The following is a 16,053-nucleotide window of genomic DNA, read 5'->3' on the forward strand; positions in this document are numbered from 1 at the left end:
ATTTTAGTATGAATACTTCCTAAAGGTTACATGGGTCATGTGTGTTTTTTTTTTTTCTCAATGAGATGGAGTCCAGCTCTGTCACCCAGGCTGGAGTGCAGTGGTGTGATCTCGGCTCACTACAACCTCCGCTTCCCGGGTTCAAGCGATCTTCTTCCCTCAGCCTCCCCAGTAGCTGGGACTACAGGTGCATGCCACCATGCCTGGCTAATTTTTGTATTTTTAGTAGAGACAGAGTTTCATCATGTTGGCCAGGCTGGTCTTGAACTCCTGACCTCACGTGATCTACCCATCTCAAGCTCCCAAGGTGCTGGGATTATGGGCATGAGCCACTGCGCCTGGCCAGGTCATGTATTTTTTTTCTTTTTTCTTTTTATTTTGAGATGGAGTCTCGCTCTGTCGCCCAGGCTGGAGTGCAGTGGCGCGATCTCGGCTCACCGCAAGCTCTGCCTCCCAGGTTCATGCCATTCTCCTGCCTCAGCCTTCTAAGTAGCTATGATTACAGGCGCGTGCCACCACGCCCAGCTAATTTTTGTGTTTTCAGTAGAGAAGTGGTTTCACCATGTTAGCCAGGATGGTCTCGATCTCCTGACCTCATGATCCGCCTGCCTCAGCCTCCCAAAGTGCTAGGATTACAGGCGTGCGCCACCGCGCCTGGCCAGGTCATGTATTTTTATTTGCTAAATCTGACAGTCAATCCCCACTGCTCTCTTAAATCTTACTGATCCTTCAGGGCCTGGCCCAAACTCCAACTTCTTTATCAAGATGTCAAATTCTTCAGAATTCCTGCAGTAACACTAATATCGACTGAATCCTAAATGCTTTGAGGATGGCTGTTCTAATACTGTCAATGGCTTTCACCTTACTCCTTCCTTACCACTTAGCATTTTTCACTGTGAATTGACTCTACACCTACAGAGGCCAAGACAGGCCCTTCAGTCTCAGCGCAGCATCACGCCCGCGGCAGCAGGGATCGTTCAATGCATGCTGATTCTATGTAAGTGGATATTAATCCTGTGGTCTGAGGTCATATTACAGAACCAGAATAAAAACAGTGTATCTCGGTAATCTAACCAGTCCCTACGCTCATCTGAACCCCGGCCCCCGCCCCCTACTCATGTCGAGTGCTTAGAGCAGTGGAAGAAATCACATTAAGTGTCACGGGCCATGGGTTTGTACAGCGATTTAAATGAAACGACAGGTCCAAACAAAGCCAAGAGTTCACTTTGGGGTGCATGTGGCACCGGCTCTGTCGCCTCCAAAGCCAGGGAGGGCCTCTGAGGAGGAGGAGTGGTGCCGACATGCAGCAGCCGGATGGTTTCTGTCTAAACCACCCATCTGAACTGCCTAACAGCCTTGGAGGGGGACGTTCAGATAACACCAAAGGTGTCAGACCAATCCAGGCTGTTGGGGGGATTTAAACATAATTCCCAGTGACTTGGAATAATAAACACTACACTGGTCAGGACGGTGCCTGCCGTCTTTCTGGCGGGGAGTTCAGGGCTCCACCACTTCCTCTGCTGCCACAGGAGTGTGCCCACCCTGGGGAGCAGGAGCCGCAAGTCCTTCACCACCGAGACTTTTGCCGGGCTCAGCGGCACCCGGGGGCCACTGGAAAGATGGGTAGGGAGTGGGTAAAGTGAACCAGGGCAGGGAGAAGAAAAACCCCCAGAAGGTAGAAGGTAAGGGAGAGACTAGGACGCTATTAGCAGTGGCCTCAGGTGACACCTGAATAATAATCTGTAGAAGGACCAGGTAATCGTAACAGCCCTGTCCTGCAAGGTGGGCACTATGCTAATCGCTCTCCCTGCCCTGCCCCATGATCCTGAAAACTGCTCTCCACGCAGACATGCGCTCCCGTCCTTGTTTTAAAGAAAGGGAAAAAAGGGCCTTAGAGAAATAACTTGACCAGAGCCACGCAGCTAGGGGCCAATGTCCGAGGAAGGACATGCAGACCCAGCACGGTTAGGTTGAAAAAGAAACGAAAGACATTCTTGCTTTTGCCCAAACTGAACCCTTTTTTTTTTTTTTTTCTCAAATCACCCAACCCAACAGCTGATCACACGAAGAGATACAAATCAGAAGTTTCCGGCCACAAGTGAGGTTCGTGTTTATGCCGCCATATGGTTCTACTTTTGCCTCTTCCTCTTCTCCATTAGTTATTAATGTTGAAAAAAATTGTTCAACCAGAAAAAGAAACTTGAGATGAACCCTTAAAAAAAGCACAAAAGCCAGACCAGCTCAGACCCACGGAGTCTAACCCACGGCGCCCTTGTCTTTAAGAAGTGCACCCTTGTACCTCAGTTTTTAAAAAAATGGCCAAATGAACACATTCCATCTTTTGATCTGCCTGTTGGCCGAAAGCCCACCACCAGCGAGATAGGAATCAAAAACAGACTCTGCGTACTCGGGTGCGCTCAGAGGAAACCACCACGCCAGGATGCCACAGCTGCCGACGTCCACCAGAGGGCTCTGTGACAATTTGTTCCTTTTATTTTTGCAGAAGGCCCAAAACTCTTAAAAAGATAAAAGTGGTTTCAAGTGGCACGCACACTAGTGTCAGAAGCAGAATATACAGCGTGGCATTCGGTAAAAACACCAACCTTGAAACCAAACGGCCTCAAATCCTGGGTCGGTCACTTGCTGGCTGAGCATAACCTTCCCAAGTCTCTGGAACTGGGGGTTACGATTTAAACCCCGAATGCCAGCTCCAGGCCCATGTCAGGTGCAAGGGCTCAGCACGGGAAGAGATGGACATGGGTGGCCCTGCTCTCACAGCAAAGTCCAGCCACAGAGGCGTCCCCAAGAGGTAAGGGTAGGCTGGGCGCGGTGGCTCACACCTGTGAACCCAGCACTTTGGGAGGCTGAGGAGGGTGGATCACTTGAGTTCAGGAGTTCGAGACCAGCCTGGCCAATATGACAAAACGCTGTCTCTACTAAAAAAATACAAAAATTAGCCAGGTGTGGTGATGTGTGCCTGTAGTCCCAGCTACTCAGGAGGCTGAGGCAGGAGAATCGCCTGAACCTGGGAGGTGGAGGTTGCAGTGAGCCGACATTGTGCCACTGCACTGTAGCCTGAGCAACACAGAGAGACTCTGTCTCAAGAAAAAAAAAAGAGGCAAAGGTAGGAAGCAAACCTGCAGGACACGACGGAAGTAGGATGCCACGGGGGGAGTCAGCAGTCTACGAGGTGGGACAGAGATGACATGTGAATAATGACCAATGAGCCAGCCCTCCAAGACTGCAGGGAAAAATAACAGGGGCATCCCAAGCAGAGGGAAGAGCCAGCATGAGGCTCTGCTGCAGAGGCCACTGAGGCAAGTGCAAGAACAGAGAGGAGCAAAGCGCGGCTGGAGTGAGACCCAGCAAGGGAGCACCTCCTGGTCCACTCTAAGTGCAAGGGCAGGCCCTGGCACACTGCTTTTCTTAAGAATTAAAAAAAAAGGCCAGGTGAGGTGGCTCACTTGAGCTCAGGAGTTCGAGCCCAGCCTGGGCAACATAGCCAGACCTTGTCTCTACTAAAATAATAATAATAATAAAAATAGCCAGGCACGGTGACGTGTGCCTGTAGTCCCAGCTACTCAGGATGCTAAGGTAGGAGGATTGTTTGAACCTGGGAGGTCGAGGCTGCAGAGAGCCGTGTTTGCACCACAGTACTCCAGCTTGAGTGACAGAATAAGAACCTGACTCAAGAAAAAAAAGTGTTTACTTACGTATAATAGGTAATACATTCATATAGGTCAGAATTCAAAAAGGTACAGAGCACAAGCTGGGAAAGGCCTCCCAGTGAGGGCCTGCAGGCTAGCTGCCCTCACCTAGGGAGATGGCCTCCAGGTCAGGACCCCTTCAGTGGGGCTCCCTTCACCGGTCTGTCCAGGTGGACACGTGGCCTCCACCAGCCTATGAGAGATGCAGGGATCCCCACCCCACCACCACTGCTCAGTGTGGAGAAGACATAAGCCCGCTCCCCAACTCCCCAAGGGCAGCTTCGTTACAGGGACCTCAGTTTGCCATTAGGAACACTGAGCCACGGAAGCACAGCTTCGTGTAGCTGAGGCTAGAGCTTCCAACCCATTTTGCCTAACGGCTCTCTAAGCATGGCCACCCCTGCAATGAGAAGGCACCTTCACAGGCGGCAGCTTTGCACTGGGCCTGAAAGTCACACCCAGGTGGTCAAGCTTGTTTTGGATGGGAAGCAGCTGTGCTCCCGGAGACTCAGGCAAGTGGTGCCCCTGAGTAACCAGAGGGTAGCCCCACAGGCTCCTGCTCACTCCAGGAAGCATCAAAACATATCTCCTTAGGATAACAGCCACGTGAGCTAGGGTATGGCTCACCTATTCAGAGACAGGACTGAGGGCACCCTCACCTGCGGATAAGAAAACCCAAGCACGGGGAAGCTGCTGGTCCCGGCTGTCCCAGCCAACATGAGGTGGAGAGGAACGAGAATCTCAATTTGAGACTGACCCAGCTCTTCCAAAGACCAAGCCCTACCAGGTCAACAAGGCGAGCTACCCCTATTCCCAGTCAAGCTCAGGGGACAGGGGAGGAAAAAAGAACAGAATCGGGGGAACTATGGGACTGTGAGGACCAAAGCTTTCTCCCCCAAGGGCCTAGTCACGGCAGACCCAAGGTGCCCAGGGTCGCCTGGGAAGGGCTGCAGGGCTGGGCTCTCCTGCCGCCTCACCACAGCCCACAGCAGATCCAACATGTGACCTTTCCACTCTGGGCCTCGGGGAGTCCTGGAGTATGGGCAGGGGCTCAGTGCCTACCACCCAGCAGAGCCTGGTGAGAAACGGGCCCCTCGCCTGCCAGGGCCACACACAAGGGGGACTCTTCCAGTTCCAGCCCCTCTCCTCTTTAAGCAGTCCCTTGGCGCTGAGGGCCTTATTTTTTTGTTGTTTTGTTTTTGAGATGGAGTCTCACTCTGTTGCCCAGGCTGGAGTGAAGTGGCTCGATCTCGGCTCACTGCAACCTCCGCCTGCCAGGTTTAAGCGATTCTCCTGCCTCAGCCTCACGAGTAGCTGGGATTATAAGTGTGCACCACCATGCCCAGCTAGTTTTTATATTTTTAATAGAGATGGGGTTTCACCATGTTGGCCAGGCTGGTCTCAGGTGATCCGTCCGCCTTGGCCTCCCAAACTGCTGGGATGACAGGCATGAATCACCTTGCCTGGCCAAGAGCCATATTCTTTAAGTGCAAGCACAGCCTGCTTTCTTCCTGTGAAGGTTGTAAGTTGTAAGATGCACCAGTAATTATAACATCACTAAGTGTACACATTAAGTTTAAGAAGTAATTTCCCAATTTTGGCAACATTAAAACGTGAGTGATAGCTGGGCACAGTGGCTCATACCTGTAATCCCAGCACTTTGGGAGGCTGAGGTGGGCGGATCACCTGAGGTCAGGAGTTCAAGACCAACCTGGCCAACATAGTGAAACCCCGTTTCTACTAAAAATACAAAAATTAGCCGGGCGTGGTGGCGCATGCCTGTAATCTCAGCTACTTGGGAGGCTGAAGCAGAATTGCTTGAACCCGGGAGGCATAGGTTGCAGCGAGCTGAGATTGTGCCACAGCACTTCAGTTTGGGTGACAGAGAAAGACTCTGTCTCAAAATACAAAACAAAACAAAACAAATTTAAAAAAAAAACAAAAAAAGTGAGCAAGTCACGCACCACAGAGTTGAGATAATGGTACATGCAGCACATCTGGTGGAGTAACACAGATGTTTCCGACTTAAGATTTGTTTGACTTTGCGATGGTATTCAGTAGAAGCTGTAGTCTGAATTTTGATCTTTTCCTGGGCTAGCAATGCACGGTCCAATCCTCCCTCATGACGCAGGGAGACAGCAGCTCCCGCAGCTCCCCACCAGCCCCGTGATCACAAAGGTGAGTGATGACACTCTACAGCCACTGCGCACCAGGTGCTTTCACCAAACTGTAGGCATGTTCTGAGCACGTTTAGGGTCAGCCAGCTGAAGCCATGATGCTTGGCAGGTTAGGGGGATTAAAAGCATTTTCTACTTCCAATGGGTTTTCCAGCATGTAACCCCTTCGAAGGTGCAGCAGCATCTGTACCCGCTCATATGAGGCACACGACTCGAGGCGGGCGTTGTGGTTGGTTACCTAGGGTTTAATGTAACTGAGGCTGGCCAAGAGGGCCAACATTAGGAAATCATTTTTGACCAACAAATGATTTATTCTACTTAGAAATGAGTCTTCCACATGCCATTAACAACAAAGAGTTTTTTCAGGAAATGGTAAGTCCCCTCCATCTCTTTCTTTTCTCAGACAGGTGCCCTGACCATCCGGAGATAAATAATAAACAAAAGCAGGCCTCCTGGGCTCGCTTGCAGCCATTCATACTCCAGACCCCAAAGCTTTGCCCTCTGGAAGCTCGCAGCCTGGAAGGGGCCACAACAGTTTCCTAAAGAAAGGGTCAGGAAGGGGCAGAACAAAGACGACAAATGGAAAGGAGAAATGAAAATCACTATATTTGGGTCAACCACAGTCACACACAAGGCTCCTGTTGTCCACATGTAACCTTAAGCTTCCCTGAAGGGGATGAACCAGGCCCTCGGAGCCTAATTAAATTAACCGTTTCCTGGCCAGGCGCACAACCCATCACCTGTGTGCAGAGAAGCCAGGGTCTCTCTAGGCTGCCTGGCTGCTTTTAATTAAGGACTCATCCCTGAGAGATGAAGCACAATATACACAACCACCTTTGAGTCCCCAGAATGGAAGTGATCTTGGACTCAATGCTGAGAACTGCCTGCAGTCCCCCAGCCGGCAGGAGAAGCTGCCGCCTACAGCCAGGTGGTGGCCTCGGGCTAAGGAGCACACGGAGGCTCCCCCGCACCCCTGCCCTCCACCCAACGTCCTGCACGTCTATCCAGACCACCTTCCTTCCCCGCACTCCACCTAAGTCATCCTTCAGGGTCTGATTTGGCCACGCCTGCCTCTTCCACTGCAACCTCCCAAAGCTGCGTCGGCAGAGACCCTATGCTCCTGCATCCTGTGCAGGATGCGGTGTTGAGCCTCACAGGTTTGTGATGTGCATGTCTCTCCCCAGGGCAGGGATGAGCTGTCTGGACTGCCTTGTGCCTGGCTTGATGCTGGCAGGACTTCTGAAGCGCTGGTGGGATGGTGGAAAACGAGGGCCGCTCAGGTCAGGTTCTGATCTTTTGAAGCCCAAGCCTGCCTTGGTGGGAAGCAAGTTCTCAGCACTTCAGCGCCTCCCTTAGAGAAGGGACTACGGGGTCTTTGGTGGGTAGGAGAGAGACCAACCCTTGACGTGGATGGCATTTCATCCTCATGACTGCCAGCCCTGAGTTGGACGAAGGTGTGCACCCACGGGGCGTGGGCTGCCGCCTGCTGTAGGGCTGCCGCCAGCTGTGGCACTGATGCTGCCCCTTGTACCCTACACAGCCTCCTCCTAAAGCCAGACCTACAGCCTTCCCAGCATGAAGGCAAGCACGGGGTAGCTGCTGTTCTCTTCTGGGACGGTCCTCAGTCCTTGGTCTGGCTTTCTTAGTCCACATTTTTATTAGGATTATTGGCCAGATGCAGTGGCTCATGCCTGCAATCCCAGCACTTTGGGAGGCCGAGGCAGGCGGATCACTTGAGGCCAGGAGTTCAAGACCAGCCTGACCAACATGGTGAAACCCCCATCCCTACTAAAAATACAACTCCCCCCCCCAAAAAAAATTAGCCAGGCATTGTGGCGAGCACCTGTAATTCCAGCTACTTAGGAGGCTTAAGGGAGGAGACCGCTTGAACCTGGGAGGTGGAGGGTACAGTGAGCCGAGATGGCGCCACTGCACTCCAACCTGGGCAACAGAGAGAGAGACTCCATCTCAAAAAATAAAAAAAAGTGATTATCACATTGGTTTGTATTCTTCTGTCACCTGAAATCTTTTTGGGAAAAGACCAGGTAAAAATATACAAACATAACTCAAATATAAGATGATTTTTCTCCAAAGACACTGTAATTTCACAGAGGGATTCCATCCTCTGGTTTAAGTGAAAAGATACATAGTGAAACCAATTTTTTGTTCTCGTCAACATTTTAATGAAACAACATCATTCAAGGGCTTGCTGTAGGTCATAATTCCCAAGAACCTCAGGACGACGTTAAGTGAGGACTCACTGAACTATCAAAGTTATGAAAGGAATAACAGCAAAGATGTTTAAGTCTTACCACGTAAGAGGCATGTAACACACATCCTCATTTTATCATCACAGCAACCCTGTAGGAGGCAGGGGTGTTATTATCCCACATTATTGTTTACAGGTGAAAAAAAGAGGCACAGGTAGGTTAAGCAACTTGGCGACAGTCACACAGCAGGTAATTCAATGAAAGCCATGCAATCCCACCCTAAGGTCATGGGGACTCTAGAATGATGCCTGGTGAGAAACCTAGCGGGCAAAATACTTCAGCTCAAAGAGTCACCAGCTGGATGGTGGCAGAGAGAAGTACTTGGCAAGATGGGGTTTTCACACAATGAGGTCAATGCGAATGGAACCTCTCATACAAACCTCCTAGGGTAGAGCATCAAAGCCTAATTGCAGGGAGGGTAACGGGAAATCCATCCATTTCGTCATCACTGGATAAAGAGTTAGGCCTGGCCTCAGGCTTTAAAAACCACATGTGTGCCAAATGTCCACGTCTGAACTTAAGAGTTTAGGGTGAAAACTATGAATGGACTACCATGGAAGTTACAAAATAAGAATGCAGGGGGGAAAACCTGAGGGCGTGCCAACCGAATGCGGGAGGAGCCAGACGGAGCAGCGCAGGAAGGGCTGTTCTTTGCCACTGATCTGGGGGGCTCATGATCGCCCAGGAGGACAGACCAACGGCGTCGGGGTCTGTGGTTGACAGTTACCTGCACGTCGACACTGATGGGGATGCCAGGGAAATCTCACATACTCTGTTTGGCAGAAACGAGATACCCGAGGCAGAACGTGACAGTAAGGAGTCACATGGCCAGGCCACCATGGGCAACGGCAGCGCAGGGGATACTTTGGAATCTGAAAGCCCATGAAACACCCTCGAGTCCAAGAGGATCTGCTCCAAGATGAGGAACTCCGTGACCTCCAGGGCCCATACATGGAAGTGAGCCACAGTCATCCTGCCGCACCTGCTCAGTCCCCCAACGAGCCAGGCGAGGTGCTGAGTCCTGTACTCCTCACCCCATGGGTCCTGATAGCCCCCTGGGAGGCGAATGACCTTTGAAGCCACAGCAGAGGCTGACCAGCTCAGAGCACGGAGCCACTGAGTCAGAGGGTGGAGATCTGGCTCCCTCCAAGATTCTCCAAAAACCCTCACGACCACAAGCTTCTAAACCTCAGCGACCTACCAAGATTCCAGTAATACTTCTGCTTCTCTTCAAGCGGGAGTGTTTGTGCCATGTTTGTGTGTCTGAGTCGGGGGGCGGGTGCTGAGGTAGACTCAACAAGTCGGTGGCTTCCCTGTTTTCAACACAAAAGTCACCCAGGCTGTCTGGCCACAATGTTTCACGCTGGATTCCTTCCACTGGATGGATGTCTCATCAGGTTTTGCTGTAATTTCACTGAGTCACCCACAGAAATGACCAAGCAGGGGAGACAGGAGGGGACATCTCCAGGGGGCCACATCTGAGCTGAGTTACAGGAAGTGAGGCGGGTGCGGCAGTTAGGGCAGGTCGCAAAGCAGCCCAAGGATGAAGGTGCAGAAGGAGGGTCTGTCGGTCAAAGGCGGGCAGCGTGGGATGCCGAATGCTGATGGCTGCACAACTTTTATTTATTTTATTTTTTTATTTTTGTCATCACCCAGACTGGAGTGCAATGGAGCGATCTCGGCTCACTGCAGCCTCCACCTACTCCCAGGTTCAAGCAATTCTCCTGCCTCAGCATCCTGAGTAGCTGGGACTACAGGTGCTCGCCACCATGCCTGGCTAATATTTTCTTTTTTAGTAAAGACGGGAGTTTCACTATGTTGGTCAGGCTGGTCTTGAACTCCTGGCCTCAAGTGATCCGCCTGCCTCGGCCTCCCAAAGTGCTGGGATTACAGGCATGAGCCACTACACCCAGCCAGCTGCACAACTCTTGAGTGCACTAAAAACCACTGGACCGTACATTTTAAAAGTGTAAATGTTATGTTATATGAATCATATCTCCAGAAAGCTGTTGTTTAAGAAGAAAAGGTGAATCAAGAGAGGATATTTTAGGCAGAGAGAACCACAGGGATCCAAGACATCACAGGTAGACATGCAGGGAACCAACGGTTTCAGAATACGAGTACGTCATGTGACCCAGGGTTAGGCTGGTAAAAAGCGAGCCTGGGTGTCAGGAACCATGGGCAGTGTTGTCTTTCTCCGCACTCTCAGTTGTAGTTGTTTGACTCTTCACTCTTACCACCCAGAGCTTCTCCTACATCAAAATAAACCAAGGGAATGCAGGGACTCGCCACTGGCCTGGAAGTCAGAGCTGGTTCTGCCACGAAACGGTGCTACATTGGGCATGGGCCGCGGCTACCTGGTCTCTGCAATGGATGGTTCTTTGAGACAGGAGCGCCTTGAGGGCTGTGAGTACAGAGGGAGGAGCTCAGAGTGACAAGCGTGGGAGAGGAAGTCTGGGCCCATCACTTTCTACCTGGTTTATTCAAGTTCTAAGATCTTGCTTGAAAAAAGGGTTGTACCAATTTTCAAAATGTTTGAAAACCATTAGATGAGATAATCAGTAAGGTTTATTTTAGTATCAACATCCTACAAAGTTTCATAGTTCAAGACTTGAGAGTTAATCAAAAGTTTGTGTCATCCTTCCTAAAACAAACCTTTACTGAGCAAGGTACTCTGAGGCTCCAACCAACTGTGGCCTGCCCGGCTCTTCTGCTCACAGCCTTAGGACACAGGCGCAAGCAGCTAAGTGAATTATTCACAACAAGGGGAAGAAGGAAAAGGCTTGCACCCCATAAGCTTCTAACCCTGAATGCCATGTTCAAATTTAAAACTCTCAGGGAATTTCTATATTTGTATACAGAATCCAAATTCCCTCCTCTTTTCTCTTCCAGGAGAGATTCCGAGTCCACCCCTTGCCTGCCTCAGACCCCAACACCATCCTGCTTACTAAAGGGAGCCCAGTTTTCCCTGCTACCCATGGCACAGAGCTTCATCAATTTCATTGTGCCCTTCATGAATCTGGCACGTGGTCACCGGCAGTTACAGGGGTGGTGATGGAGAGAAGAAACCCCAGGCTCCAACTACAAAGCCCTGCGGGACACACAGGCTCCTCTGGGCTTCCGGGCCCACATTCCTGGCCTATTTCAAACATCAGGGAAACAGACTGAGCATGCCATGCCCTCCTCAAGTATTTTTAACCTGCTTCCAAACCCAGACATGTTCTAAGGGGGGCGACCCAGGAATTCCTCATCCAGGGCCAGTGCCTGCCAACCGCGAGATGTTGGCTTTCTAACAGCTCTGGGGAGGGAGTGTTGTCTGCCTTTTCTGGCAGATGGGGAAGTGGGATCTCTCTCCAATTCACTTTTACATCTCACATTTCTCATCAACCAGAGGGCAGGATCTAACTTAAAGAGATAGTCTTCAGACCCTCCTCAATGGAAGCTCTCCAAACACTGTTCTCTGGCTTCCAACAACAACAGGAGCCCATAAGGTTCCCCAAATGAAGGAGCTGGATAGATCGTGTAGGAAAAAAATCCTATGAGGACAAGGCCAAGGAAGGGACCTATAGGCACTTCACTTGAATTATGCCTCCCAGCTCTAGGTGACAAGAACCATCTTTTTCACTGCTGGAGAGCTCAGCTTCCTACCACCTTGCCCTGATCCTGACCTGGTTCAGATTCCTCGCTTACGTACTTCTCTCACCTTGTAGCACTGCTGCACGTTAAACAGTTGTTCATTTTCCTTAGAATGGAACCAAAATGATACTCCAGTAACTCCATCTAAAAGCTCAAGTGGCAGCTAACAGCACGGACACCAGGGGCATCCCTTGCCAGCTTCCAATGCCATGGTGAGAGACACTTATCATGGTTTTAAAAAAGGCCAGACAGCATTTTCACAAGCAATTCCTAAGAGACTTAAATTTCCTACACATAGGCAGAATAAAAACCAAAAAGGAAAAAAAAAAAAAAAAAAACCTTCCCCCAAACAAAAGTGAGGGCTTTGGAGGAGACTTGCTGAGTGGGCAAACATTTTGGAAAGATGGAATTTTAAACACAAACACAAAAGGGCAGAGATTTGCAGCAGAAGAGCTATGCACACAGCCGGGAGGCCTTTAATTAGGGAAAGCTTTGCAAAGCCCACGGAGCATCGGCATCGGCAAATCTCCCCTTGGTCTCCGGAATGGAAAGAATGTGGAAACCAATGGGTGATCAAGGAGTTCGAATTTTGCCTGACACTCTTGCTGGGAATGAAGAATGCGGTCCTGTCTTTTGCCACCTTTTCAGCAGCCTCAGGTGAGCCTTTTAAAAAGGTGAAAGAGGAAGGAACACCTAGCCTGGGAGAAGCCAGGCTGGATCCTCTCCTTCCTAGAGTGCTTCCTGCAGATGGCACATAGGAAAGTTCTTCTGGTATTTGAAGGCATAACAGAATTCAGGGGAGGACTAAACAACCCCCTTAGAGCTATGTGCTCTATTGTTTGCATTTTTACAAGTCCAGGCATTTTTACAGGTATTTCCAATGAGACTGAAATGGCGTGCACATAGGCAGACGACCTACAATAACATACGAAAGTGAGGTTAGCCCCCTGCTCCGCCCAGAGGGGACATCTGCCTATTCGGCTTCCAGGTTGTAGCAGCAGTCGTTTTCCCTAAACAGCTGATACCCTTTCAATTCTTTGCTTTCTGTATCATGAAGTACACTGGAGTCTGGAGCACAAACGCTTTAAACTAGTAATTTAACTCTACTTTTGAGGATACCCTATGTCCCCAGCAGTTAAGAGAAGGGCTGCCAAATCTTAACTCATGAGGGCGACAGGATCAGGAACAAAGGCCCAAACTCTCCACCATTCTCCTCTGCCAAAATCTACGAGTTCAGGAAAATGGCAAGCCAGGAGTTTACTTTAGGTTCCCTCAAGAGCAGCAGCTGTTCCCACCAGGGCTGTAAAGGAGTCAGCAGGAACTGAGAGACCTGAATGGTCTGATTCAGAAAGTCCCAGCTCCCTGTGAGGTCAATAAAGAACTCTGTCTCAACAGAGGCAACAAGGCCACTGACTCCCAGGAAAAGACTGATGTGGGCTTTTCTAGAGGCAGGCAGGCTCTTGGATCAACAGGCTTACAAGGGCACATTTCTCAGTTATGATCTTAAAATTGCAGGGAACCTGCTGATCTCTGTCCCTTACCCATCCAGAAAGTCTGAGTGGGAGCTAGCAGCTGATCCTCAGCAAAACCAGAGTGTGCGCCCATCACCTGCTTTTTGGTAAGGGACCCATGTGGCCTGAATCAAAACTCAAAGCTCACCAGACACCAATTCACAGGCTCTATCTAACAGGGCAGAAACCCACCTGCTCCTGCTCAGTCCCTGCCCAGTTAGTTCCTTCCCACCACCCACCAGCTGTGTCTCAGGCTCTGCCCACTCTAAGCTTTCCCTGGGACTCGTCTGCCAAGGGTGGGCCATGGTGTCCTCCGTGGTGCTCCACAGTGCCCATGTTCCTCATATCAGAAGCCTTGCATTCTGGCCAGGAGTGGTGGCTCACCTCTGCAACCCCAGCACTTTGGGAGGCCGAGGCGGGTGGATCACCTGAGGTCAGGAGTTTGAGACCACCCTGGCCAACACAGTGAAGCCCCATCTCTACTAAAAATACAAAAAATTAGCTGGGCGTGGTGGCGGGCATCTGTAATCCCAGCTACTTGGGAGGCTGAGGCAGGAGAATCACTTGAACCCGGGAGGCAGAGGCTGCAGTGAGCCAAGACTGCGCCATCACACTCCAGCCTGGGCAACAAGAGCTAAACTCCATCTTCAAAATAAAAAAGAAGCCTTGCGTTCTATCCATCCTGAGTATCTGTCTCCCACCATGGCTATGAGCTCTTTAAAGACACAACTATTCTCTTGTCACTCTGACCCTGGTGCTTCAGCTTAGGCAGGGCCTTGCATTCATAGGGGCTCAAGTAGGCGTGCACTCACTGAATGTCCACTTCAGGCTTGACAGTGGGGATACAAAGGTGAACAAAAGACAAGATCCCTGCCCTCCCAGAGCCAAAAGCTCCTAGGATCGAGCAACTCCCAAGAGACAGGAGAAGCAAGGGGCATGCCTGGGGACAGGGTGGGGGCGTGAGGGAAGTGAGGTCCCAGCGGAGGTGTGAAGATGAGCAGTTAGTGGGAGCAGAGTTGGTGTGGACATGTGTCCCAGTCAAGGAAACAGCATGTACAAAGATGCAATAAGACAGGGCACAGGCCCGGGAGTGTGCAAGACGAGGAAGCAGGAGGAAGGGACAGGGCCAGATCAAGAGCTCTTCCACCCAGATGTGTTCTCCAGGCTTGATCCCGACAATGTGGAGTCATAAAGGGACATTATCCGAAGTGCATTTTGGCAAGACTACTCCGTATGCAGAGCAGGCTGGGGTAGGCGGGGACGACAAGCAGGAAGGCCTGTCTACAGGCTATTATGATACTCCAGTAATGCAGGGAGGAGCAGTAGCAATAAACATTCATTGAACTGCTCTAAAATGAGGATTGGGACATACCTTTACATAACAGGCTGGATAAGGTGGATGGCACTCTATAAAACAGTGACCCTTCTTGGGCAGGAACTACATCTCCACTGGCCTCCAGCAGCCTGAGCTGCACCCAGTGCCCCTCCTGCCTGCCTCCCTCCTGGACTCCAGCTGCAGTTCCTCCCTGTCACATGCCCTGCTTAATGCCTGCACTGTCAAGACTTAAGAAGTGAAATACAAGAGGTAACAGCAGTAGGCCGGGCATGGTGGCATCACTTGAGGTTGGGAGTTTGAGACTAGCCTGGCCAACACGGTGAAATCTCATCTCTACTAAATGTACACAAATTAGCTGGCTGTAGTGGTACGCACCTGTAGTCCCAGCTACTCGGGAGGTGGAAGCAGGACAATCGCTTGAATTGGGGAGGCTGAAGTTGCAGTGAGCCGAGATTGCACAACTATATTCCAGCCTGGGAGACAGAGTGAGACTCCATCTAAAAATATCTCTCTCTATCTCTCTATCTTATCTATCTATCTATCTATCTATCTATCTATCTATCTATCTATCTATCTATCTATCTATCTATCTATCTGCGGCTGGGCACAGTGGCTCATGCCTGTAATCCCAGCACTTTGGGAGGACGAGGCAGGCAGATCACTTGAGGTCAGGGGTTTTGAGACCAACCTGGCCAAAATGGTAAAACCCCATCTCCACTAAAAATATAAAAATTAGCCAGGCACAGTGGTACAGGTCAGTAGTTCCAGCTACTCCAGATGCTGAGGCTGGAGAATCACTTAATCTTGGGAGGCGGAGGCTGCAGTGAGCCGAGATCACGCCACTGCACTCCAGCCTGGGTGACAGAGCGAAACTACGTCTCAAAAAAAAAAAAAAAAAAAAAAAAAGAGGTAATGGGAGAAATGCTTGCTTGTCATTGCAAGATCTGAGCTCACCTCACAGTCTCTCTCCCACCTGGAAGAAGGCACGACCTTTCAGAGCCTGATCAAGCAGCATCCACCCACCTATCTGGCCAAACAGAGAAACACAGGCTGCTTTTGACAAGGGGCACGCACTCTCCTCCTTAAAAGGATAGCTCAGTGATCACGGCAAAGCAATGGATTCCAGCCACTCCTGTCACCACCTTCATGAGATAATGAACCAAAAATCCCGCTATCCCCAAATTCTGAGAGGAGTCCACATTAGACATTCTAGGCTGTGTGATCTGAGACCGAGAGATGAGAGGGGACAGGGATGCCTCGTGGAGCTGAGCTGTGACTCAGGAGACCTCAGCCCCTTGCACTCAAGGGCTGGTGGTCCCGGCAGGTGGCAGTATATGGACAGTCTTTTTTTTTTTTTTTTTCTTTTCCCGAGACGGAGTCTTGCTCAGTTGCCCAGACAGAGCAGAACTCCCATCA

The 16,053-nt window shown here is 50.5% G+C and overlaps 1 protein-coding gene and 1 pseudogene across 7 annotated transcripts in view; both read right to left on the minus strand.

Moving 5' to 3' along the window:
* Positions 1-16,053, minus strand: part of CAPZB (capping actin protein of muscle Z-line subunit beta) — a 148,392-nt gene that overhangs the window by 51,856 nt on the left and 80,483 nt on the right. The gene's annotated exons all lie outside the window — the stretch shown is intronic.
* LOC112608956 lies at positions 2,722-3,438 on the minus strand (annotated as a pseudogene). Its single transcript, XR_003116143.1, has one exon. The product of XR_003116143.1 is annotated as an uncharacterized LOC112608956 (transcript).

Source organism: Theropithecus gelada, chromosome 1 (assembly GCF_003255815.1).
Source record: "Theropithecus gelada isolate Dixy chromosome 1, Tgel_1.0, whole genome shotgun sequence".
Taxonomy (NCBI): domain Eukaryota; kingdom Metazoa; phylum Chordata; class Mammalia; order Primates; family Cercopithecidae; genus Theropithecus; species Theropithecus gelada.